Genomic DNA, 12,032 nt, shown 5'->3' with positions numbered 1-12,032 from the left:
TTGCAAGGTAGAAAGAGATATAGTGGATAGTATACATATAAACTAGATTTAGCCATATCTCAAATCAAATTTTTGTTACGGTCATAGACCAGCGTAAACTGGTATAGCTTTTTTCCTCTTATCTTCTGTCTTTCATTTTAATGATTTATGATATTTTATTCCATTCCATTCCAAATTTTACATAATAAAAGTTTACCTCATGAAGATGTAGCATTATATATTTTTTTGTTACTGAATATATTAAGGAAATAGATATTTGATTGGTAGCCTTTATCTTCCAAAACATTCAAACTGACTTTATATGGGTAGTTTGCATATAAAAACTACCATCAGGTTCTGGTAAGCAAAGAACTTTGAATTCAATGCCAAACTAAACTTGGCTTCATATTCCTAAACAAAAAGCAATTGCTGAACTGAGTGTACACATACAAAAGGAAAATAAGAGATAAACACAGAGATGGTTACACTGACATTAGGAGTAATGCCAGGACATGCTTTCTGGTCTGGTTGCTTCTGATTTCTATACTTACTGATGCTACTTCCAAAGTGTCTTCTTCCACTTTGCTCTAGAAAAACAAGCTGAATGAATCAATTGCTATATTGTTATTCAATAATTAGAATGCCAAATGTGTAAATAATATCTCTAGACTATTTGTTGTTATATGAGAGGGGGTATAAAATTGTTTTCTTCTATAAAATTGTTTTATAGACAATATTATTCCTCTATAAAATTGTTTTATTTTCTTATTTGGACATAAATTAGTTATATCAAATTAATAACATAATAGAAAAAGGTAATCAAAGCTGTTATTTATTTTATTTTTACATAGTAAAATTGAAATCTAAAGAAAAAGATGAAAGAAGGAAGGAAGGAAGGAAGGAAGGAAGGAAGGAAGGAAGGAAGGAAGGAAGGAAGGAAGGAAGGAAAACATGGAAGAAAAAGAAAGAAAGACATGAAAGTTAACAAATACAGGTAGTCCTTGAGTTATAACCACAATTGAACCCAAAATTTATGTTGCTAAGTGTAACATTTGTTAAGTGAATTTGTCCCATTTTATGACTTTTCTTGACATATTTGTTAAGTGAATCACTGCAGTTGTTAAATTAATAACACTGTTGTTAAGTGAATCTTTTTTCCCTATTGACTTTGCTTGTTAGAAGGTCACAAAAGGTGATCACATGACCCCAGGACATGTAAATGTGAATCAGTTGTCAAGCATCCGAATGTAAATCACATGACCATGGGGATGCTGCAATGATCATAAATATAAAAAATGGTCATAAGTCACTTTTTTCAGTGTCTTTGTAAGTTTGAAAGGTCACTAAGTGAACTGTTATAAGTTGAGGACTACTTCCATTAACAAATCTTCTTTGTCTCCATTTATCTATTTCAGAAATCCCTTCAGTACCTTAATTCTGAACATTTTCAGTCATTAAATCCATAAATCATCATTTCACTTTTTTCTCACTTTAACAAAAAGACCATAAAAGGTTTCCAGTCTTTTAGAAAGGACAAGGTTTTTTGTTTTTGTTTTTTTTGTTTTTTAAAAAAGACAAGCTGTCAGGCGTGCCTCCATTCAAAACTCAAGAAAGGAAAACCCTAACTCTATGTTTGTAGAGAAAGGTACTTTTACTGAATTTGAACTGATAGCAATGAAAGAAAAGCAAGATCTGATGCTAAAAGCGTGAAAATTACATATTGAAAGTATTTCCAAATTCCTCCCCACAAGGACCCTGGCTGAATGTCCAATCCCCAGTCCCCCGTGGTGTCATGTGGGATGCATCTTCAGGTAGTTCCATCCCTCTGGTATGCTGGGATGGTTGACCTTGACTGGCTATAAACAAGTCCATTCAGCTGCACAGTAAACGATGAGAGCATACTCCCTTTTCCTCCCTTTTCGGTCACACAGCGAGACATCTCCACCAGATTGCTTTCCCACCCAAATACCTAAGATCCCCCTCCCCTGTTACTATGGCAGCTGATAGCAAGCAAATATCATAGAGGCTGACACAAGCTCTTTATTTTCTGAGTAGAATAATTTACTCAGAAGGCCAAATGATAATAAGCATCCAAGAATGAATCCATATTCTTTTTTGTTGATGTCCTTCTAACTCCCCATTTTCTCCTTTTTCTCTTTTACTTTATGACCCCCTTCATGTGATGGACTGACTGCCTCTTTCCCCATTTTTCCAAGGATAGAAACAAATTGCTATTGTAAACATTTTCTATTTATTACTTGCAAAAGAGTTTTGGAAAGAAATCAGATCAGCGACTGAATGAAATTAAGCCAAGGTTGAGGTTGTCATCCTATGGTACACTATGGAAAACAAAATGAATCAAACTCTATTCCACTGTTGCCAATTTCAGAAATGTGGTTGACATTAATCAACCACAATTTACCAAAAGATATGGAGATTCTATCAGATGTTCTGTTAACAAGAAAAAAGAAAAAAGAGGCAGCCTGATGTAGAGAGAGAAAGTCTTTCATATGGCTAAACAGTGCTAAGGTTGCAGATCAGTGTGTGCTCTAGATTCTGGTTTTATTTATTTAATTGTAAATATTTAATCAGGATATTATTGATTAAATATTTTCTCCCTTATTAATCATTCTTTTTGAATGGTTTTTAAAGAAAACATATTGGCCCCATTATGAAAAATACTGCTACAAATCACTTTAAGAAATGTATACTCAATAGTTACTATTAACAATTTTCATTCTTGAAAAAAATATGGGTTAGCAGCTGAGTTTTATAGTGTGATCCCATGTCTACCTTTTCAGAAATAAGTAAATCTCATTGTAACCACTGAAACACATCCCATCCGCCCACCCCGTTGTACTTCATTCTTGTGTTTGGGTTTATGCATAGTTTACTCCATTTTGCTTTCAGAGAACCCTAATGGAAGACCTGCGTCTGTGGAACCTATTATATTCTGCAACTTTTTTATTGCTTCGTAGGACAGTCAGCACTGCACATATCACTGTATCTGCATATATAGTCGACATTGCATGTTTTTATTTATTTGTCATGTTATGTATTTATCTATGGCTACCATGTAAGCACTGAAAAGGAAGGTTTTTATTTTTCCCTAAATGCCCCTTAACAGACATCATAAGAGACTGTGAAGTTCAAACTTCCATGAACTTGATATAAATACTGGAAGCAAATCAGTAGCAACTGGGCAAATATCCCAGTTTCATATCAAGATCAGTTTCATATCAAATATCAAGAGATTTCTTGGTTCATGGTATGTATGTGCACGTTAAAGTGCTTTGGATGCTTTCATTTTAATCAGTAGCTGAGATTCCTTGTGTAATTTTATTTAATAAACTTTCTACAAACAGTCGCAAAGCTATGAATTCAATAGATACTCAGGAAATATTTAATGAAAAGAAGGACTTGGGGTGACATGATAGAAGTCTTCCAATATCTCAGGGGCTGCCACAAAGAAGAGGGAGTCAAGCTATTCTTCTTGTCCTGCACCTGAGGGCAGAACAAGAAGCATTGGGTGGAAACTAATGAAGGAGAGAAGCAACTTAGAACTAAGGAGAAATTTCCTGACAATTAGAACAATTAATCAGTGGAATAACTTGCCTCCAGAAGTTGTGAATGCGCCAACACTGGAAGTTTTTAAGAAGATGTTGGATAACCATTTGTCTGAAGTGGTGTAGGGTTTCCTGCCTAGACAGGGGGTTGGACTAGAAGACCTCCAAGGTCCCTTCCAACTCTGTTATTCTATTTCTACTCTCTGTCTAAATAGCATGCACATACATGAACAGAGGTGTCCAGACCAGTATAGTCAAGAAAATCAAAATGGCAGACATAATGTTGCAACAAATCTCTGCCTCTTTTTTATGTGCATTGAGTATGCAAATGTGGACACACAACAAAGGTAGAAAATGGGTAGGGCTTTAATCACACTGTTGTGACTGCCATTTGGACATTTGTTTTCTTTCCTGTGGATATCCCATAATAAGTACTCATAAATTATCCTTTATTTGGTTGAAATTTTATTGGCTAACTTTGAGTTAATCCAAATTTCATGATTTAAATGATTATGATTCGAGATTTTGTAGTTCTAATACAAATTCATTTTCACAATAATGTATGCAAACAATCTAACAAAGGTGATGCAATATATATGGATTTAGTTAATCCTTTACTCAGAATTATAGTCCTAGTCTTTTGGAAAAGGAAATAAATGTCCATTGATATTTAATATGAAAATAGTTCTTTTTACTCATTTTTTTTAATTGCAGAAGAGTTTTTCACGAACATAGACAGTCAGTTAGATAGTCAGATGCCATTTTCCAATTTTAATTTGCAAACTTGCTGCAAACATGCAAAATCATCCGATTGATTACATGATTTTATTATTTATGAATGCATGCATTTTACAATTTGTGATTTTGCTGCTGGTTTTTGCTTCTGTTATATAACTTCTTACCTCCTTTATGCATACATTGCTGTCAGATGCCTTTCTGCAATTAAAGAAAAGTTTGAATATAATAAAAAATACCTGTATATCTAAATACATATATTTTCCTAGAGCTTGCTGCTGAGAAGATATGTGCAAATAAAACTGTGAAGAAGGAGGAATATTTCAGCCTAATTTCACTGTTGACATTTATTCTTCTTGCTTCTGAGGTACAGAATCAGTAATAAACAGAACAGAAGACCCTCTAAAAAATAAACCCACATAGTCATGAACAGAACTATTATATTCTCTGCAGTTTTTTTTTTTTAGACAGAATCTTCAGCAATAAATGGTGTAAGAAAAGCATTAACATACAAAGGCTGGCTTTCAGCAGGTTTTCTAACTGCTTATAATGTCTATGGTTCTTGAACTCAGAAAAATCAGGTCATAAGATAAATGTACAGCTTAAAAACACTATTTAATCCCTTGCCTTTATATACATACAACATTCCTTCCATGAGAGAAAGAAAATAGCTAGAATGTACTTTTCTTAATCCACATTCTTCACCACCAATGTTTTTCCTAAGAAATGGGATTTTTTAATAATGTAGTTTACAAGAATTTACAAAAGACAGCCAAGGCTTTCATAACAGGATAATGAAAGACTCTATGCTTCTATAACATTCAGGGGGGAAATGAATTGCTTTTAAATGAGGAATATTAAGAGCAGTAAATTCTTAGTGTAGTAAGAATGCATTTATACAAGTTGGAAAGCTAATGTTCCAATGTTTGTACTAAAATAGAAACATAAGCTTAATAGACATGTTCATGACTAAATGCATTTAATTTTTTTAAAAATTACTACTGAAGCTTTGAAATTTAGCATCCACTAGTTAAATATGTACCTAGACTCTGTATTTGAGAAGACTAACTTGAAGCATATGTTTATGGGCTTTTCTGCATTTTTTGTATATAAAGGGAGCATGTTAACGACTTTTTAGTTTATAGAAAATATGTTACCGCTTTAAGAACTTCTGGTGCCAAAAAGCTTTATTTGTTAATATTTCTTCTGAGTTTCTCTCAATGGATTTTTTTTAAAAAAATTGATTTATATGCCGCCCTTCTCCGGAGACTCAGGGCGGCTTACAATGTGTTAAGCAATAGCCTTCATACTTTTGTATATTTATACAAAGTCAGCTTATTGCCCCCACAAACTGGGTCCTCAATTTACCTACCTTAGAAAGGATGGAAGGCTGAGTCAACCTTGAGCCTGGTGAGATTTGAACTTGCAGTAATTGCAGACAGCTGGTGTTAATCACAATGCTATCAGTCTGCTGAGCCACCAGGCCCTTGGATATACTTGTTATTTGAAAGAGGGGTTAAAAAGAAACAATAACTATTATCTATTGTTATCCTAACATGCCAACAGCCAGCATTGACCTTCAGGGTTTAGTTAACTGTTTGAGAAAATTGCAACAGACATATACGGTCCCAAGTCTGGATACAAGATTTCAGTACCACTCTTCCCATTTTTCTCACCAACATGAACTCAAGTGAGATGAGAAAGTGTGTGGAAAAAACCTACAAACCAGGGATTCGACACTTTTGTCATACATATAGATAGTCCTTGATTTATAACCCTTCATTCAACGGCAAATCAAATTTACAATATTACTGAAAAAAGTGCACTTACAACTGGTGTTTGCCCTTACACCCATCGCAGTATCCCCACAATCACATGATCAAAATTCAGTTTGGCAACTGGCATACATTTATGATGGTTGCAGCACCCTGCGATCATCTGAACGCCATTTGTGACCTTCCCAGCTTGCTTCTGACAAGAAAAGTCAATGGGGGAAGCCAGATTTGTTTAACAACCACATGAGTCACTTAATAACTGCTTGATTCAGTTAACAAATCTGGCCAAAAAAAAAATCATAAAATTAGGTATGAGTCACTTAATAATTGCTTTGGTTATCTATTCAAATTCTGGTTCAAATTATAATAGTAAAAGTAGTTGTAATTCAAGGACTACTTGTAATCAATTATAGTTGTTTAAACCACCTATAGCTTACAAAAATATGCAGGCTGTTGGAATACTTACGCCACAAAGACAAATATATAATGAACTAGTAAACCCTGAGCAAAAAAACTCAGATAATGGGCTTGTGGGACTTTGTTTGCCCCTCCTCCCAACTTTATGTATCACCTCTCTGGAAGGGTACAATCCGGGGGTGGGTTCTAAAGTTTTTTACTACCGGTTCTGTGGGCGTAGCTTATTTTGTGGGCCTGGTTTGATGGTCATGTGACAATTTTTTAGGATTTTTTTAAAATTTGATTTATATGCCGCCCTTCTCCGGAGACTCAGGGCGGCTTACAATGCGTTAAGCAATAGCCTTCATACTTTTGTATATTTATACAAAGTCAGCTTATTGCCCCCACAAACTGGGTCCTCAATTTACCTACCTTAGAAAGAATGGAAGGCTGAGTCAACCTTGAGCCTGGTGATATTTGAACTTACAGTAATTGAAGACAGCTGGTGTTAATCACAATGCTTTTAGTCTGCTGAGCCACCAGGCCCACAGGATTTAGCAGAGGTACTGGTCTACAAGGCTTTTAACTGCTTATATAGCTGTACTGGTCTACCCATTTGTTTTTCGAGCGCACTGGTCTACCACCACACTGCCTTTTAACACTGATCAGCTGTAGGGCGGCCCTTTGAAGCCCGGTGGCAAGAGTTTAAACAGTTTTTTTCCTTCCAGCCAATCAGCTGGGACTCAGGAGGCAATGAAAAATTGGGGGCGGGGCCAAATAAAAGGTAAGAATAACACGGGGGGATGGGAGGGCCCAGCTCCCGAACAAAGACAACTGGTTCGGTGACATCATATCGTCACCGCTACTGGCTCGGCCGAACTGGGCCGAACCAGGAGGAACTCACCACTGGTACAATCTAAATTCATCAGAGCTGCTCTCGATGTATTATGGAATCTGTGTCTCAAACTCACATTTAGAACTGGAGATGGGTATGATAAATATCCAGAGTGTATCTAGCTTCTATGAATCTTTGGTTAAAGCTTAATGCCTTTTCCCAAAGCTTAGCACCATGAATCCTTCAGGACAACTTTCAATCCCCTTGGATCAAGGCTGTTGAATTTCATCTTTCAAATTTAGACAATTCACCCTCTGCAGTTCTTAAGACAGAATATGACCAGGTGAAACAAACCCTGAAACAAAGGATAAAGGGTACAGAGAGGCAAACAGATCTAAGAAAGTTTCGATCTTCCTATCATTAGTACATAATAGCTACCTTACACAGCTAGAAACTCCTAGCCATCAGAAAACTTTTTATCTTGCTTGATACTATGCTCTGCAGTAGTAGATGGTAAATGTAAAAAAAGAAAACTTCATTGACTGAAAGGCTTTGTCCCTCTGATTCTAGAGAGACATAAACCCATATGTCCTCCTTCATTGCTCATTTTTTGGAGACATCCAAATTAGATTCGTACTGCCTCTTAGTAGATATTCTGTTTGTCCAGATTTGGCCTATGCCCAGATGCTGCTTATAAATGAAATACCTCTTGTTACAGTGCATATAGCTAGGTTTTGTACAACAGCAAAGAAGATGCGTTGAACTCTGCACTCTGCGATCCCAGACTGCATTCCCTGTAACTATATAGGTATTGTCACTTCACTGATATTAATAGATACTTTTACTTTGTTGCAATTTTAGATAGTCTTAATATAATTTTAGAGTTTACATTATAATTTAATATAGGTTATATCCTGGATTTCATAAATTTTATGCTAGTTAGGTTATTTTACAAATGTATTTTGCTCTGTTTTAATATTTATTTGTTTGTTTTCTGTACTAGTCCTTGACCATAATAAATTGAATTGAATTGAATTGATTGAATATTTTTACAATTATTTATATTCCAAAACATTTAAAAAAAATTTTTTTTGAATGATTTTGAACTGTATTTTACATAAGTTTGACTCCACTGGATTTAGAACCTGTGATTTCATATTGTTTGTAGCAGGAATTTGCAATGTTTCAAGATTTTAATACTTTATTATTTAAACAGAAGTAAATCTAGCTCAAATATATATTTACATTGTACTATTTTAGCTATGACTAAATGGTAATTTGATACAGTTTTTGTTCAAAATATTGTTTCCATTTATCTATCAGATTCCATTATATTTTTAAAAAATCAAGTCTTTCCATGGATTTATATTATTGGATTATTTAATCTTTGTGTATTTGGAGGCAAACATTTATCAGTTTGAATTTACTGAATTCCCACCCACTTTCTCTAAGAAAGTGCCTGATATTTCAAGAACTTTCCATCAGGAAAGCACTGCCAAGGCTACATGACATTCATGATCTCTTTGTCTTTGGCCAAGCAAGCAGTAATAGCTAATCACTGTTTAAGAGATATGTTAAGGCTGTTGTAACTTGGCACTGAGTTTTGTAATGGAAAGTTGTATTTTTTAACTTTTCTAATCTAATCCGAAAGATATAATATACATTCTTTTTGTGTAAATGTAGCTGCATATTCCTTGCCTATCCAAGTCTTTAGAGTATTAGTCACATTTTCTCTATGTGAAAGATCCAAAATGATTGTTGTTATTCTTCTTGTTGTTGTCTAGCACAGTTGATAACTGAACATAATAATTCTGTTGAACAGAATTTTTTTCTAGGTTATATAGAAAATCAGATTGTGATAAGGTATACATGGTTTTTATATAGAGGATTTTTTTTAAAAAAAAATGAACATCAGAGGAACATCAATTTATATCAACAGCCATAGACACTTTATACATAATGAAGCATCTTTTTGTCAGGAAAGTATTTTCTCCAGCTCTGCTTTCCAAACATTTTAGTCCCTGATACATACTATGCAATATGTACTTTGCAGGTTATGTAGAATGTATTTTGATGCAAAAATAATTTAAGCAGAAAACAATATTAGCTCAGCGGAGGCAGTCTCTCTTTTTTTTCTGCTTCAAAGTGTACATCCAAAAAGCTCCCAAGTCCTTTAATCAAGGTTGCAAAATTGCAAAAAAATCAAAACCTTCCATTCCATTCCAGATATGTTGCCAAATATGCTTCAAATGAGAAATGAATTCATGGATGGTCTTCTTTCTAATTTTGAAAAATCATTCAAAGGAGAAGCGAAATTGACCAAAATTCTTCTTGATGAAGTATGTGCTCTTGCACTTATTTAGTTTGAGATGACCAAATGATAGATCTGTGTATGAACACTAACTTCTTTCAGTGTACTGTCAGTGCTCGGCTGCTTTTTTAGGTTTCCATGGTTCAGTTAAGCTAAAGTGCTACTGCCACTGCTAAAGATGAGCCTTGGCTTTGAGAAATTGTTGAAAAAGTTCTTTCTGCCCTGGAGAATTCTAAAAAAGTCATAAACCAAACATGGTGGAAATTTTTGGAAGATTACTTGTTCTGATCCAGCTGAATCTCAACTACTGTCGTGTTTTTATCTGTGTCTCAAATAGCATCTATAGAACATATTACATATATGAAGGACTTTTTATGCTCCACATACATACAAAAATGATTTTCCATGCTTACAAAACAGTTTTTAAGGCCGTATGGGAAGAGGACCAGGAGAAGGAGAAAGTATTATCTCCCAATACTTTCTTAATACTTTTAATGACAGAAGACATTCCATTGGCAAGTAGCGTTAATTGAATGGAATGTACGCCTTCTTAAAGAATTACATACATAAGCAAATTCTAATAAAAGAACTATAGTAAACTATCTATTTGGTACTAAACATTGACTAATGCACAGTAAAACAAACTTTTTTGCATTTACAACATTTTTGTAGTTCTATAGTATCCCTTGGACTTTAGCCTTGAACTTAATCTTTGCTCTGAAGAAAAAAAGGAAGAATCTTTGGCATACAGTCGTTTATAACTGTTCAGGAATTTGGAGCCTTGTTTTATGTCTCTGGATTATATCATTGTTAGAAAGCTGTAACCTCTCCTGGGTAGAAATTGCGACTTCCTCTCTCAACAGATTCCTGCCAAGCAGGCTCTCCACACTCAATAAAACATAAACTTTTTAGGTTGGGAGTAATATTTTATTGCCTTAGTTTTATCATAATGAGCTCTGGAATACACTCAGAACAGGACATAGTGCCTTTTTATTACAATTTATGCATTCCATGAACACACATAGAGAGAGCAGAAGTGTCTATTGTGGTAACATAAAAACCCATCTTTATAGTAAAGGGGTGTCTATGAATATACTACCAAAAATGAAGAATATAAAAGCAATGAATATTGCAATGTTTTACTTTTTTAAAAATGCATAGATACCTTTGTCTGCAGAATTCCAAAAAAGTACTTGGCATTATGGGTGTCAAGCATTTGTGACATCTCTAGATTATATCTGCCAACACTCCCCAAAAAAATTACATGTAAGGATTTTAAAATAGGAAGCTGCCTTCACAATTAATATTTTTACATGAATTCTTAATACTGAAGATCTGCAAAATCATACAAGATTTGAAATGAAGAAATTTATTTTTAACAATAAAGGACAAAGCTAAGCTACTGCATGAATGTCCAAGTTGAAACTGATAGCAGATACTACTATAGCTATGAAATTAACAGGAATGCAAAGGAATGCATTTGGCCCAGGAACACTTATCACAAAAAGGAGCCGATATACCAGCCATATGTGTCTGTTCCTAACTACAGTGGTGCTAAAATGATTAAGCAGGTATCATGGTTGTATAACCCAAGCTCTGCTGTTTCATACTTGCATCGCAAATCATACACAGATAGGTAACAGGCAGGGTTTGTGTTGAAACTGCATACCATATGTGGATCTTATAATGCCAGCTGTAATATTTCTAGTGAAAATTTGTAGAATATTTAATTGAATGCCTTAAATAATAATTGTCCATAATTACTATTCTGTTTTTCCTCAATTAATTTTGTATTTTAGTTGAGTCACATAGGAATGCCATATAGTAACATTTTTTCTTCCATATTTATAGTTAAATATGCTTGGAAATGGATTCCAATGTGTCCCAAAAGTGCTTTTTCAAGAGGCAACTGGACTTTTTGCTTCTCATCCAAGAAGCTTCTCGAAGCAGAATGGGACTTTTAGGCTCCTACCCTTGGCCACGCCTGCTTCTCTGCCAGGGTCCCGCCTCTGTGCATTAACCTCTAGTTTTTCTCCTCAGCTGGCCCGACCCTAGCTGTTTGCCCTGGCCAATGGGCCACAGCCCTTCCATCCCATGCCCTTCGGCACAGCCCATTCACCAAAGCAGCTTTTGTCCTGGGCCTTTGGCTGCCTGGGACAGTTAGCCCCCAGCCAATCAGCTAACTGCCAATGCTGGCATCCAAAAGGCATGGTGCCTTTTGATTGCAGGGTCTGGGGAACTTTGGGGGAGGTGCTGCAGCCAGGTGTTTGTTAGGAAAAGGAAAGGGAGGGGGTGGAAGCTCCCCTGTACCTGACCGTGCCTCCCTGACACTGAATGGGCAGTGTTTTTGTTGCTACAACTGCCACCTGGGTTTGGAAGGGAAGAGTGGGGGTGGGGGGGCAGTAAGTAAGCCGGCTTCATCCAAGGGAGTTTTT

Source organism: Pantherophis guttatus, chromosome 5 (genome assembly GCF_059756535.1).
Source record: "Pantherophis guttatus breed Tessera chromosome 5, ASM5975653v1, whole genome shotgun sequence".
Lineage (NCBI taxonomy): Eukaryota > Metazoa > Chordata > Lepidosauria > Squamata > Colubridae > Pantherophis > Pantherophis guttatus.
This window is presented reverse-complemented; position numbering follows the sequence as displayed.